The sequence below is a fragment of the Mchenga conophoros genome, linkage group LG1 (assembly GCF_057382185.1).
Source record: "Mchenga conophoros isolate Kocher_MC1m ecotype Shallow Benthic linkage group LG1, M_conophoros_male_GT1.1, whole genome shotgun sequence".
Taxonomy (NCBI): domain Eukaryota; kingdom Metazoa; phylum Chordata; class Actinopteri; order Cichliformes; family Cichlidae; genus Mchenga; species Mchenga conophoros.
In genome coordinates this window covers 41,774,066-41,789,506 of record NC_140526.1, presented here as the reverse complement: position 1 = coordinate 41,789,506, position 15,441 = coordinate 41,774,066, and the positions used below count along the sequence as shown (strand labels likewise).

The following is a 15,441-nucleotide window of genomic DNA, read 5'->3' as shown; positions in this document are numbered from 1 at the left end:
ATACAACATATTTTAGTGTAAAACAAGTCAAAAATGTAGCCAGCTCCATACAAGCTGACTCCAGGCAACATTATGCTTCCATTTCCATTTTCCATGGACCCTGTATGACAGCTGTGCTAATATTACAACCCCAATTAAACTGGAAAGAAACCAATCGTTTGCAAGTCCCAGGAACCCATATTTTATTCACAAAGTAACATAATAAACACATAATAAACATAATAAACTGAAAAAATGTGGCATGTTAAGAGTAATATTAGCTGAATTTGATTAGTTCAACAGTTGGTTTTTTTTTGGGGGGGGGGGGGGGTTTTGGCCTTTATTGGAGAGAGACAGGAAAGCGGGGAGAGAGAGGGGGGAGAACCGGGCCTACGTTCAGCTGCTCATCCCACTGGGCTAAACTGGAGCACGAGAACAACAGTTTTCAAAAAGATTGAGATGGGGTGCAACAATAAGGTGGACAAGTAAGTGGTAACTGACCAGTTGCCAGTGTCAGAAGTAAAGATGGGTTAACGTTCACCAGTACATAAAAACTGCATCTACAAATTAAAATTGCAAAGACGTTGAATATCTCATCATCTATATCAGGGATGTCACAGTCACATACATCAGAGGGCCAAAAAACAAATTTGCTACAAGCTGAGGGCCGGACTGGTTCAATGTGTATTAAAACATTAAAATGATTGCACATAACCTATTGAACCAAGACCTAACACAGTGTACTGTATATTATTTAACGATTAAATTAATAATCCAATATTTTCTGATGGCTCTGTCAGTTATTTCCAAAGAAAACATTTTCAACAGGCAAACAGCAAAAAAGTAAATGTCATTCATAAAGAAAATAAAATATGCTCCTTAATATCAAGATGAATGCATGAATGAAGTTGCATGCATTGTAAACTGAAAGTGCAATATTGTGCTGCTCTGTGATCCAGTTACTGCTTTCCAATAGTAAAAAGAGAAAATTGAAAAAAAATAATCAAACCAGTTGTATTCTGTCTCATGGCTCTTATCTGCAATTTTCCCTGAGTCCATTAACTGAAAAATACATATAAATAAATAAAATACAATAAGATAAAATACAAAAATCTATGGCACACAGACAAAACAATACTTCAAAGAAAAATCCCGTCTTGTAGAAACAAATGTAAAAAATGTAACTGAATTAAAAACTAGAAATGCGTAAATGTTCTGCTCACTTGTCTGAGCCTGATACTTGGTGGTGTCTCATCTGTTGTACGAGTTCATCAATGTTCGGGGTCGGGCTCTGAGCTGAGGAAGTCCTCAGGATTGAGTCAAGGTGTTTATCAGTAAGACGGCTCCGGTGTGATGTTTTTAGCTTCATCAAAGAGAACAACTGTTCACACAGGTATGTGCTGCTAAACATGGAGAGCGTCTGAGCAGCTTGGATGCGCAGCTGCGGCATTGTGTCGGGGATGAAACGTGCAAACTCGGCGGCACCCGCTCTCTCATATTTTCCCCTCAGTGTGTCATTGCACTGGAGCTCAATCGACTCCATCTGGAGGTTCGGTGGTGCGCTTTCCACATCAACTCCAAAAGGATTGGCAAGTAGTTCAAACCTGCTTCTTTGAGCTTCAAAGTCAGCAGATCGGCGTCGGAACTCGGCGGCAAGTATGTTGAGCGGTAGAGCGCTTCTCTTTCGTGGTCTGGCAGCTGGGGAAGTGGCTCAAGGTTTCTTTCTGCGTCTCCCACAGACTCAGCTTGGTTTGAAACGCCGTCACCGTACTGCACATATCAGAGATGACACGCCCCCGTCCCTGCAGTTGCAGGTTCATCACGTTCAGATGGCTTGTGATGTCGCACAGAAACGCCATTTCACACATAAATGTTTCATCTCAAAGCTCTGTTGTGTCTTTCCTTTTGCTTTCCATGAACAGACAGATCTCCTCACGAAGCTCGAAACATCTTTGCAGCACCTTTCCCTGGCTTAGCCATCGCACATCTGTGTGATAGGGCAAGTCACCATGCTCTGTATCTAACGCTCCCAGAAATGCCCTGAACTGGCGGTGATTTAAACTTCTGATGAAGTTAACTGCGCGCGTTATGATGGTCATTACATGTCACATAACGACTCCTGGTGTATTATGCAGTGATAAGCTGTCAGCTCCTCTGTGACATTTTCGTCCTGCATCCTCTCACGTATCCTTGCCACCAATCCACTCCTGTGTCCACTAGGGATGGGTATCGTTTAGGTTTTATCCGATACTGGTGCCAAATCGGTACTTTTGAAACGGTGCCGGTGCTCAAACCGGTGCTTAAAGAATGGAGAACACAAAATTGGTCCAAAAACCTCTCATGCTCAGCTGTTTTTTGTAAAAAGATAACAATGTTAGCCTTTTCTGCAGCTATGGGGCATATATGGTACGATTCTTGGCTGGAAGCAGTGCTTAAACAATGGAAAAAACACAAACTTTGTCCTAAACCTCTCATGTTTAACTGTTTTCCACTTTTTCTTTGGTCATTTTAGCCTTTTTGGCCAGGGTGAAGGGAGTATCTGCCATCAAACAAGAGGACAGCCGCATGTAGCTATGATGATGTTTGCTAGTTCACCTTACATGCATTAATGTAATAACATGTTTAGCCTACTCAACGTAAATTACACACGAACAACATTAAGCTACTCACGCAGAGAAGAACGGCTGCTGCTGCATCATCATCCTCATCATTTCTGCTACACTGGCAGGGCTAGGGGCCAGGACTCTCCTCTTCGTGTTTTTGGGGGATGTTGCATAACAGGCAACCCACCCGCAGTAGATGCGCTTGGTGTGAGGTCTCGCAGCAAGCTATCAAATACGGCGCATTTCTGGGCTTTTAAAAAAAACGCTATGCGTCGCCAGGTGTTTCATCAGATTCGAGGTGTTACCTCCTTTGACAGTATCACAGTATCAGCTTAAAGCACTTGTTGCTGCTGAGTTTGCTCTAAAAGAACGTACGTACCTGGGCCCGCCTACTATTCTCGGAAACGTAAAATGATTGGCTAGAATCTAAAGTGTATCACAGCTCAGGAAAAAAAAGCACCGAAATGTGCGCTGCTTTTCGGTCTGGTTACTACCGTTTATGTCAGAACCGGTGCCATCATGGCACCGGACACCGGTACCCATCCCTAGTGTCCACACACCGCGGGTGCTCCGTCTGTTGTCAATCCCACGGGTTTTTCCCAAGGCAGTCCCATCTCATTTACACATCTGGATGCCTCTTCATACAGATCTTGTCCTGTACTCGTGCCATGCATCGGACGTAACGCCAAAAACTCTTCTGTTACGGTCAGGCTGCAGTCCACTCCACGAATGAAAATTGACAACTGGGCAATGTCAGTTGTGTCAGTGCTCTCATCCACAGCAAGGGAATATGCAGTGAAATCTTTTCCCTTTTCCACAAGCTGTTCTTTTAGATTGGTGGACAGCTGGTCTACACGTTCAGCAACGGTGTTTCTGCTCAGGCTCACGTTTGACAGAGATCAGCATGGGTAGCGTTTGGCTATGAAACCGTATACACAACAAACAATGCACCCTGGACTGGCAATGTCAGCTACGGTAGCTTTTGAATCAGTCCGTACAAGCCAGTAAATTGACGGATTCTTATACAGCACTTTTCTGTTCTCCTGAAGCACTTAAAGCCACTTGAGACGGGCTACCCCTTCATAAAAAGAAACTGAAATATTATTGTAAAAATTGTGGCTGATAACAATAATATGATTTTCCTTTGTTGATATACATGTTATTTTGGCTGGACACAAATCTCATGTGAAAGAACTCATATTGCCATCACAGACAGATTTCCAGTCTCTTAGACAGACAGGTGTAATACCGCTTATTGATTAAACAGTGGAATCAAATTATACCTGGAAAAACCTAGATTGGTCCATCCCATCGCTATACTTCACTTTCTCTTGTATTCGTGGCTTTGTCATTTGTGTACTTCTTAATAACTTATTTGGAGAGAAACCTTTTGCTGCCATTGAGCTTCTCCTGCACTCTCTGCACATTCTGAAAGAAAACAGTACGAGACTTTTAATTGTCACTGAAGTTCAAAAACAGCCAAACCCAGTAATGACAGGGTGAACTTTTGTTTTGATGTTCTTTTTTTATATTATGCAACAATACAGTGCAGTATTTCCCTTCTTGCTTTTTTATTTATTTATTTGTTTTTATTTTTGCATATTTGTCACACTTGACTGTTTCAGATTATCAAGCATATTTCAGTATGCTTTAACACAGGATACAAAGAGATCCCAAATACTTTCAAAATGCAGTTTGATAATTTCATCTGTTTTTTAGGAGACCTGAAATGTTCCTGTCTCTAAAGTAGTTCGTGTCGATGCCTGTTGGTTAAATGTGCTCTACGCTGTAAGTAAAATAGACTTACTGGTCAATGCAAAAGTTTCAGGTGTTATTGAGGTACATTTTTTTTTACTTCTAAAAAAAACAATTATCTAACACAATGCAGTGGGTTACGTGCTGAACATAGAAAAGAGAAAGAAAGTACTGATCCAATACCATTAGCATCTTTGGTGTCGATATTTAGATCAGCCCGGTCAGCTCTATTTCAGTGTATTTGAGCAGGATCTGGCTTCTTTGTGCATGTGCCTGCTGAGTTCTAAGTGTTGCATCTCTGAAAACAGTGATTTTCATTTGCTTCTCTCATGCAGTAGTTTAATGCAATCAAAAACGAATATGAAGCATTTTACGTTCCGTACCGCTCAATGTCACACAGTGAAGGAAAGCGCTAATTAATAAACTGAAATAACAATAAAGTGTATTTGAAACGGTTTCCTCCTGCCGTTACTTTAACGGACATTATACCCAACCCAGGCTCCAAATGTCTGACTACTCATAAAACTATAATGCTTCTAAAGCTCACAAAACAATGAAGAATGTTATGTCTTAACGATGTACAGAGTAAAATATATCTGCCACATTGAAGCGTCGAGGGTTTCAACTAGCTGGTGCTGGAGGTCTTAGTTGCATGGAAGCCAATTTCCATTGTTAAGAGGGGGAAAAAAAGATGTCTCAAATGCAAAAGTAGAACCACAGAATTGTTACTTTGGTTCTGTCACTGCAGTAAAGGCCGTACTGGCTGTCCAGAGGCACTTAGAGGCATTCAGCCAAGTCTGGATCTACTCACTGTCCTAGTGTGTCTGGTGAGACTGATTCAGTCTCACCAGTGTTAGGGGATATACTAAGATCCAGACCTCTGTCACACTGAATTTATCTGTTTTGTGTTTACTATTTGCTGTTACTGTCAGAACTAGAATTTCCTGTGATTTCTAGTGTAGGCAGTGTCGGTGTTTGGCTGCTGTTACTGGAGCAGAGATTTCAAATGGCTGTTAGCAAATATAGTATAAAATCTCGTTTTCTATCATAATTCAGTCTCATTGTGGAAAGAACCACAGTCTGTGACGGCACCTTTAACAATCAATGCCTATAACTCATCTGATTAATCAGGCCTATAAATTTGTTTGTCACAGAACCATAAACTGACAAAGTTCTGGCCTCTGACAATAAAGTATGAAGAAAAGTGATGCCATAAATAGCTTTTCTTTACCAGTGAACTTCATTAAACTGTAGTTAACAGATAAAGAGCCCTCAATAAAGGCATCTGACGTAGTCTGTAGTTGTGTTTCTGATGGATGACATTGATCTGCTGTCCTCAGCAGTACAAAGACTGTTTCTTCTCCTGCCATGCATGCCAGCTCAAAAAGAAACTTCCAGCCCTGCTAATGGGAATCACAAGGCTGCACTGCTTTGAATCCTCCTCCTAATCCTAATTTTTACTGAGTGGTCAGCAGGGCTGTCAAACCAGCACACTCTGTAATGTGCTGCTCTCCACCTGCCAACAACCACACCATTATATTTCTGCATGCATGTTCTGAGTAGGTTTTCATCACAAGGGCGGTTAGCATCGGGTCCAAACACCCATCTCGTGCTTGTTTTGGTCTGTAACATAATATAACAACTTTGCTGGATGCAAGCTGGCTCTTCAGGTTGCATGGTTGTTATAGGTTTTCTTGATGTTGTCTTTTCTTCTAGTTAACACCATATACAGGCTAACAGTCTTTGTCTAATTTACAGATTCACTAGTTCCAGTTCCACAGGTGGGATTACTCTAATTCTTGGTCACATGGGGATTTTCCAAGTCCTGTATTAACACGTTCCACTCAGTGCAGTATTTTTTTGTCTCGCTCAGCAGCTTCTGAGAGCTAACGGCTAACAGCATTGGATGCTCAGATGGCTTAGAAGCACATACTGGTTCACTTGATTGAATATATGATTTGGTCAGCTGGCAAGGTCTTCTAGATTTGTGTGAATAGAACCAAACTGGCATGCTACTTTATGGGCCATTGTAAGAGCACATAAACAGGATCTACTCCAGTTTGGAATTCTAGCTTAAAGACAGCTCTGTGGATGTCAGCAATTTCTATTTATCACACTGTTTGTTCCAGAAAAGGACTGCATCGAGGGCAGGAGGACGATATGTTTTCATAACTAAAATTGATTGCATCACTATTTGACAATCCTTGAGCTTTAAGATTAGAAGCAACAATGAGTTCTGCTGAGGCTTAGCTAGCAGACAGAAAAATGGAGGCCACTGAAACTCGGCCTTGTGAAGCATGGAGCTGACTTTGTGCTGAGTAGATTCTGTGAGTCTCCCTGTCTGAACAGTTGATTCCCAGCAGACTATATGTAGATTATGCAGGAGCTGCTGCTTCTGAGTTTCAGATATGAGTGACAGCTCGTTCAGCAGCTTTGAATACGGATGTGCATGTTTATTGGCATATCAATATTTGCTTTGACTTAATAGTGCTGTTGTGTAAACAGCAGTTCAAGCAGAGGGACTGTATACCTTGTGTATACTGTATACACTATTTATTTATTTATTTATTTTTTCTACCATAACACACCATTTTTGCCTTCCCTTTCAAAATAAATTCATCCATGACTGCCTAAGATTTGCTCTCCTTTCTCTTCCACCTGTGCAGACTTGAAGTGCACTAATGTTTTCCATATTCTTGCTCTCTCCTCGTGCTGCTTCCTTCAGTGGAAATGGTTGTCTCACCAAAACTACTGGTTCTTACAGTAGATCCTCAAACTTTATAGTTAAGTTGTTTTAAAATCCGAGGTGTCCTGCTTTTATTCTGTTATTTGCAAGGAGAGGTCTTTTAGGCACTAGTGGTCACAGCATAAACCTGTGACAGAAGTGTTAGACAGCTGGCTATTTTTTATTTCAGATATGTGTGATATATCCAGTAATTGTCAGATTGTTTAGACTCATTTCACAATGGTGATAACAGAAGGGCTGCAGACTGACACGGGCAGTAAAAGTAAACGAACATGGAGACAAACTGACTTCCACAGGGAAAGCACCACCACACCACATCAGACCAAAACTAAATAAGAAGCAAAAAAACCCCCCAAAAGTACTTAAAGTAATTTGATGATTACTGCAGTTATGATGCTAGTGCAAAACAGCACGCTGGGTTTAATTGTCCTAACAGCCTTGTATGATGTATGATATGCATTTATATGATAAGTAAGCTCTAATAGTAGAATGGCTCATTTAAAACATAGAAAGAAATAACGCAGCACGGTGGTTAGCACTGTTGCCTCACAGCAAGAAGGTCCTGAGTTCAATTCCACCATCAGGCCGGGGTCTTTCTGTGTGGAGTTTGCATGTTCTCCCCGTGTTTGCGTGGGTTCTCTCCGGGTACTCCGGCTTCCTCCCACCGTCCAAAGACATGCAGCTTGTGGGGATAGGTTAATTGGATAATCCAAATTGCCCATAGGTGTGAATGTGTGAGTGAATGTGAGTGTGAATGGTTGTCTGTCCCTGTGTGTTGGCCCTGCGACAGACTGGCGACCTGTCCAGGGTGTACCCCGCCTCTCGCCCTATGACAGCTGGGATAGGCTCCAGTGCCCCCCGCAGCCCTGAAAAGGATAAGCGGAAGTGAATGGATGGATGGATGGAAGAAATAACGCAGTGTTACCACCAGTGTAGGACTAGAAGTCAACAAAACAACAAAAACAGCGTAATATTAAAACAGTTGCAACCATTAGTGCCAGCTCTACCTGTTAACACAAAACAAAGATTCTCCAAGGAAGTTGGGTAAATTGCCTTACCTGTTCACTTTAAATAATCCACTTGTGTTTTCTAATCTGGGTCGCTTAAATCAGTTCTTGCTGTATTTAAACAAAACCAAATATGTTTAAGTGCTTTCCCATTGATATTTATGTTGTCTTGTTATCTTCATGCTGAAGAAATGCTCAGAACGACTTTAGTAGACAAAAGTGCCAAGCTTTAACAAAATATCTTTAGTTGTTGGACGTCATGTTTTACCATTTTCTACTCTTATTAATTAAAGTCAGTCACTATTAATAATAGTCAGATCTGTAACACAATAATTAACTAGTATCCAAGTTATACAAATGTCTGTAAGGAAAGGTTTCCCACGACACTACTGGTCAGATGGAGAGTTAGATTTTTTTTTTTAATGCTTCCGTCCTCGTGATTTCACAGCTTCTGAGAGGGTGAAGCAGGAAAGACCTGCCCCACAGCAGAGCCTGCGTATTTAACCATCATATTTTGACACACTGATGAGACCCCTAAACACAGAGTGAAAATGTGGATTTTAAAATTCAGATTTGTTTCTGTAATGGTGGCATTGTTTAGGGCGAGGAGTATATTTATGGGCTTGATGTGTGCATATTAGAAGGATTTGTCGTCTTTAGCTTTTCCTACAGCCATAACCCAGTTCCTGTTTATCTGGCTTCCTTGGGCGGTGCTCACTAAATGCTAGCTGCTTGGACCTTCACAACTCCACAAATATGCTGCTGCCCACCACACATCTATAATTACATTCAACAATAAAAAAAATAAATAAAAAAAAAGACCAATATTGGTTCGTCCGTTGCTTTTCTGGGCGGTTCTCATTTAGCCTTTTGTCTCGATGTAACATAGCTGTGGATCCGCCCATGTTCCCTTCTGTGAAGCAGCTGTCATCTGCTGCCTTCTTATTAGACTAACTGCTGTGGGCCTGAAGTGACAGGAAGGCCTTACTCGTATCATAATTAATCAGACTGGAAAAACCTCAGTCTGCCACTGCAGGTCATTTTGGCAAACACTACAGTGTCATAGCTACTTTGCTGGCAAAAAAGAAGACAAAGACACTAGGTGGGGGCAGCTATGAAGAGGATGAACTCTAGAAGATGACATACCTGTGGAGGTATGGAGATGTTTAGGAGAGAGCAGTTGACTTCTTGACCAGATTATTTAATAACTCAATTTTGGAAAGTAATCTCTGAGAAATGGAAAAGACGTGTACTGGTACCAATGTTCAAGAACAAAGGTGAACAGCTCAACAAGTACCATTAGAAATATTTTCATATGTAAAAGTAAGTATAGCAAAACAAGTGAAGATAATGAAAAATATCCATTCTATTGACTGAGTCTGGAATAAAGACTGAGTCATTTTGCAAGTGCCGTTATGGCATGGTTGGTAGTCTGATACAACACGCCAACTGTACTTATATATTATACAAATTTTTGCTCAATGTAGCATAAATATGAGATATTCATATTCAGGCACTGCCTGAAGTGGGACAATGGACCAAAAGAGTATGTGATCTCTGAAGCTAAAATTTCACAGCAGTTAACTCTGGGCCATCATTTTTTCAGGCAAGTCTGATATTGTGAGCAGCAGTATGTATTCATGCCAAGAAAAAGGCGCTTGCTTTTAACGCCAGAGGAGGAACCAACGGTCATCTGGCAGAGAACATGTCTCTGCTGGTTCAGAGTCCAGTGGCTGTGTGCTTTATTCCGCTGCATCTCATGATCTGCATTGTGCTTGGTGAAGTAAGGCTAGAATGCAGTTGCCCAGCTGGTAGTGGTGTAACTGTGTGGGAGACAGTTTCTTGGCGCAGTTTGCTGGGCCTGTCCTTGCCTTTAGGCCTATAGTGTACCAGTCTCTGGATGGATACTTTCAGCAGGATAGCACAACCTGTCACAAAGGTCAAATCACCTCGAGTTGGATTATTAAAGTTCACTGTACTCAAATAGTGCCCAAATCTCAATTCAATGAGGTGCCTTGGGGAAATGGTGGAAAGAGGGATTCCTGCATCATGAATATGAAGCTGACAAATGTGTAGCATTTCATAGCACATAGCTCTGCAACAGAGCTGATGGCCACGCCCATATAGAGCTGATGGCCACGCCCATATAGAGCTGATGATCACGCCCATATGTAGCTGTGGACAGTTGCCTAAACTTCTCTGCCTCAAAGCCACAATCTTGCCCTAGCACAGTAAAAGACAACATTAGCAGTGGTATTGTAACTGATGAACAAATACAGGAAAATAAGTATGCTGCAGTGATTTTGACTCATCCTATCAGGGTTAGATTGAAGCTGTGAGGGAGTAGTGGGGAATGTCTTGGATTATTTTTCTGTTCTACATTTCGGTCCTATCAGAGCTCAGTAGTGATATATTCAATATAACACGAGCTCCATAGTTAGCTGGAACCAAAGTGATGGGAAAGATGCACACGTTATGTAGCACCAAAGCACAACAGCAGCTGCCTCAAGGAGCTTTATATTGTAAGGCAAAGACCCTCCAGCGTGTACACTGAGTCTATCTTTGAAAGTACACCAATATTTTGGCAGAAGATGAGCAATTCTGTAGTTCTGCTTTTGCTTGGAAGCGTGTTGTTGTGTAGTCCTCTCTCATAGTTTATCTACATGTAAAGTGCTGAATGTACTCTATACCTCCAAGATGGTTCTGTTTATTATTACAGTACAGAGAGTGCACCATGCACACACATCCTCAGAGATGGAGCTCTAGTGTTCATGTGTAATAAAGAAAAACAACATTAATGAATGCCATTATTGTCTGATCACGACTGTACTCAAAGATGTGTTACTGTTTAGTCAAGACTAAAGCAAATGAAGCACATTTATAGTAGGAATCAGCTTTTCAAGGTGACTGTGCACAACTGTGAGCAAGATCAGCTCACATAAAGTACAGCAAGCGTATGTGTTGTCAGAAATGCTTGGATTGTCTTATAATTGTGATAGTACCATTTGAGTGCAGGCTTACTTGTGGTTCCTACGATATTTAAAATTAGATTTGCGAGACAGACGCCCTCCACTTTTAAGATTGGCTTAAAACGTTACTATACTGCCACAGGTCTAGGCTCCTGGGGATTCCCATGATGCACTGGGTGTTTCTTCTTCACTCACTGTCTATTCATACACACGTTGCACTTAATCATTACTTATTATTTATCTCTGGCTGTCTTCAACATTGTGTCTTTTGTTCTGTCTTGCTCTTATCACCCCAATCAGTCATGGCCGTTGGCTGCCGCTCCCTGAGCCTGGATCTGCCAGAGGTTTCTTCAAAGGAAGCTTTTACTTCCCACTGTGTGAAATTTGGTTCAGCTTTTGTTATTATTTACTTTATGAAGTTAGTTTTTGTCATGGTCTTAACCCCTTAATCTTCTCTGTATTATCTTTCATACATACAGATAATGTTACATTATCAGTGTTTTTCCCTCCCTTGAAAAACCAAAACAACTTGCACAATATATTTTTAAGCAGGGGGGGCAGATGTAGGAAATATGAATCTTGACTTTTATTTTTAATTTGTCACTACAGTTAAATAAACACTGCGTTTTCAAAAATTTTCTGACAAGTATTTGTTTCAGGCTTTAAAGGGTTAAGTCTCTATTTTTCACATAATAGCTCGTATCTCCCATCTCGCCTGGGTAGGCTGAACTGAAGAAGACATCTGGATAGTGGACTGAGGGAACAAAGGGCCTTTTCTGTTTTCTGTCACCCATCCAATCCTCAGATGACACACAAACGAAGGGGTCTGTTCAAATTTCACTTTAGGCCTCTTACTATGCTGGAGTAGTGTAGTCCGTGGCAGTGATAATGGTACTAATCAAGGCGATCCTAGTGTTGCAATGCACCACACAAAGGCTAAGTTACACCATTCTGCCCTTTCTGTGTAGTTGGATTAGTTTTTGAACGCCATCTTGTGCAAGTACAGAACATGGCATAATCGGGTTGGTTGGTTGTGGCTTAAATTAGATTTAAATTAGTTTATGTGAGCTGACTGGTAACAAAACTAATAACTCAGGGGAAAGTCCGTCTAAAGGGTAAGTTTTGTGCTGCCCGTGGCAGCAACAATGAGTTTTATGTTAAGGAACCAAGGATATGCTGTCCGCTTTCACTCTCTCTTAAGCATAAAGTCTTTCTTTATTATTTGGCTATTGGCATGGAAATGGGAAAGCCAGCTGCTAGCCGTAAAGTTTGGGGTTTTAAAGCACTTTATGAATGGGGACAGTGTGGAGGAGAGTCAGTTTGAGTCAGGTGACCGGTGGTTCACCGGACCAACGAGCTGGAGTCAGAAACTCCCATGTTTTGTCATCTGACCCTTTCAACCAATCACTAATAGAAGACCCTTGCAAGTCATCAAGATTTTAATATTAAAATAAAACAATAAAAAACTAACCGCTTAACTTAAGTTTCCTAAAAGAGAAAGCCACTATTTTTTTTTTTTTTTTTTAGTAGTTTCAAGATCGTGTTTCCCACAGGCGTTAGAATATAGTTCTTTCAGTAGTGGGGACCCATTGGGTCATCCTTTGCTTTTCTAGGAGGTTCTCATTTAGCCTTTTGTGTTGATGTTACAGAACTGTGGATCCATGAGCATGTGTGCGGACTCCCAGTCTTTGGTAAATTTAATAAAAAAATTAGGTACTTGTGACAATAAAGAACAGAGCAATAATCATCTGCCTCTTTAGTGAGTTCCTCATCTCATAGATTAGCTCCACTGTCCTAAACTGCAGCTAATAACGGTAGTCCTTCTTCTGCTCTGTAGCCTTGATGAGCTTAGCACAGAGACACATGATTTAATTCTCCACCTGCTGTGGGGTTTGGTTAGCGTGACCCTCTGGTTCAAAGCTGATCTCCAGGACAAAACAAAAGACTACTGTCCCCAGTTTCAGTTCAGACCAAGTGAATTTGGTCTTCATTAGGCTACTTGACAAGAGACTGTCTGCTTAAGTAGCTGAAAGATATCAAGGGCTGCTGCAAGAGTGTCGCAATAGAAGACGAGTCATTAGCTGGTTAGCAGTGATACACGTTCTATTGTTATCTACTGGATCTGAATGTGTGATGGTGTTTGTGATAATATAGTAATAAGGTTACATTATATCTACAAGTTTTTATGATACAAATTTAGGCAGTCACATTACCTAATGATGGTCGAAATGTCCTGATATGGTAGCTCTATGCCAGCATATCAGGATGTGTACAAACCTGTAAATACTGTCTCTTGAGGCAACTGTTGTTGTGATTTGGCACAATATAAATAAAAATGGGAATTGAAATACTGGAGTGTAGCGTAAAATTCCCAGTCCAAATTTTACATCAGTCCAGACCCAAAGAGTTGCTGTCGGTTTTCCTTTGTGCTGCCTTCAGCTCATGTAGAATTGTATTAGCGCATTGAAGGCTCAAGTGATGCAAGCAGACTATAACTTGAGTAGAGGAAACTGGTAATAATTCAGCTGCCTTTTTTAAGTGTCAGTTAATCAATTAAATGTTTTTGTTTTTTTTATTGTGGCTTGTGCAGTGATATCCAGCTGGCAATGCTGTAAACAAATTAGTCAGAGCATCAAAGACAGCCTTAATCTGTAACTGAACAACATAAAGACTTCATTGGTAGACTGGGTATAGTTGCTGAACTGGACCAATCTAAGCATTAAAGATCAAATGATGGTAAGAGATTCGTATGGTTGTGCTGCAGTGAACCAACATAAATGTGTCTGTACCTGTGATGCCCTATGGGCATCTCTCTCAAAGGAAAAACAGTATGCTGAATCATACTGCTGCTATGTGTTGGCAGAATACTTCAGGAAAGATAAACATTTGTCAGTATGTCATTTTTTCCATTTAGAATGAGGTCTTTTCCTATTAGCAGTTTGTAGCTCCATTCATCACATTTTGGATCATGTTCTTACATATGGCATAGAAACTGAACGTGTAACAGTATTCCCTGAAAACCCGCCCTGGTCTGATCATTTCTTAATAACATTTGCACTTACAATAATGAATTACAAAGCAGTGGGTAATCCATTTCATTACAGTAGATGTCTCTCTGAAAGTGCTTTAGCTAACTTTAATTCATCCGCTGTTATCTTTCTTAATGTCCCACCACAGTGGATTCCTCTCCCACTCAGATCAGTTATCGTAATAGTATTACATCTGTACAGCCTAAGACTGGATACTGTGGCTTATCTGAAAACGAAGCCTCAATCAGTTTTATTTATATAGCGCCAAATCACAACAACAGTCGCCTCAAGGCGCTTTATAATGTAATATTCAAAAGATCTTCATTTCATCTTACTACATATATTTCTCTTTAGCACTGTAGACAGTCTGACAAGAAGTCAGAGCCCTGTTCAACCAAGCATTGCTTTAATCTTAACTAGTAATAACGTGTTTATTGTCTTTTCAAATTAAATTTTAACCAATAGAGAAAAAAGTATTCACAACCATCTCACAGAAGGTATCATTACATACAGCCACTTCTAATACCATTGACTCATTTCTCCAACTGATCTTTCTGAGTTAACTTCAGTAATTACTTATTTCAAAACCATCAACGTGTCTTTTAGACCCCATTCCTAAAAGGCTGCGCAAAGAAGTCCTTTCATTAATTAATGCTTAAACCAGCAGTTTAAATTCAGTTCAATTCAGTTTATACAGCGCAAAATCACAACAACAGTTACCTCAAGGTGCTTTATATTGTAAGGTAGACCCTACTATAATAGATACAGGGAAAAACCCAACAATCATATGACCCCCTACGAGCAAGCGCTTTTTCGACAGTGGGAAGGAAACAAAGAAAGAAAGACCCAATGCATCATGGGAATCCCCCAGCAGCCTATGCCTATTGCATAACTAAGTGAGGATTTGGGATCACCTGGTCCAGCCCTAACTATATGCTTTAGCAAAAAGGAAAGTTTGAAGCCTAATCTTAAAAGTAGAGATAGTATCTGTCTGGCCAAGGTAATGCTGTCCAGACTAAGAATCTGGTTAGACACCATATTTCTAAGATTTTTAGGGCCGAGTACAATAACCTCAGTTGGATCTGAATTTAGAAGCAGAAAATTAGAGGTCAACCAGGTCTTCATATCTTTATGGATATATGAAGTTGTCATCTGCATAGCAGTGTAAATGTATGCTATGTCTTCTAATGATGCTGCCTAAGGGAAGCATGTATAATGTAAACAGAATTGGTCCTAGCACTGAACCCTGTGGAACTCCATAATTAACCTCAGTGTGTGAAGAGGACTCTCCATTTACATGCACAAACTGGAGTCTATTAGATAGATATGATACAAACCACTGCAGTGCAGTAC

General features: G+C 40.7%; 1 protein-coding gene and 1 pseudogene across 1 annotated transcript in view; one reads left to right on the top strand and one right to left on the bottom strand.

Moving 5' to 3' along the window:
- Positions 1 to 15,441, top strand: part of chsy1 (chondroitin sulfate synthase 1) — a 29,324-nt gene that overhangs the window by 6,754 nt on the left and 7,129 nt on the right. The window lies entirely within an intron of this gene.
- Positions 380 to 3,894, bottom strand: LOC146583886 (general transcription factor II-I repeat domain-containing protein 2 pseudogene; annotated as a pseudogene).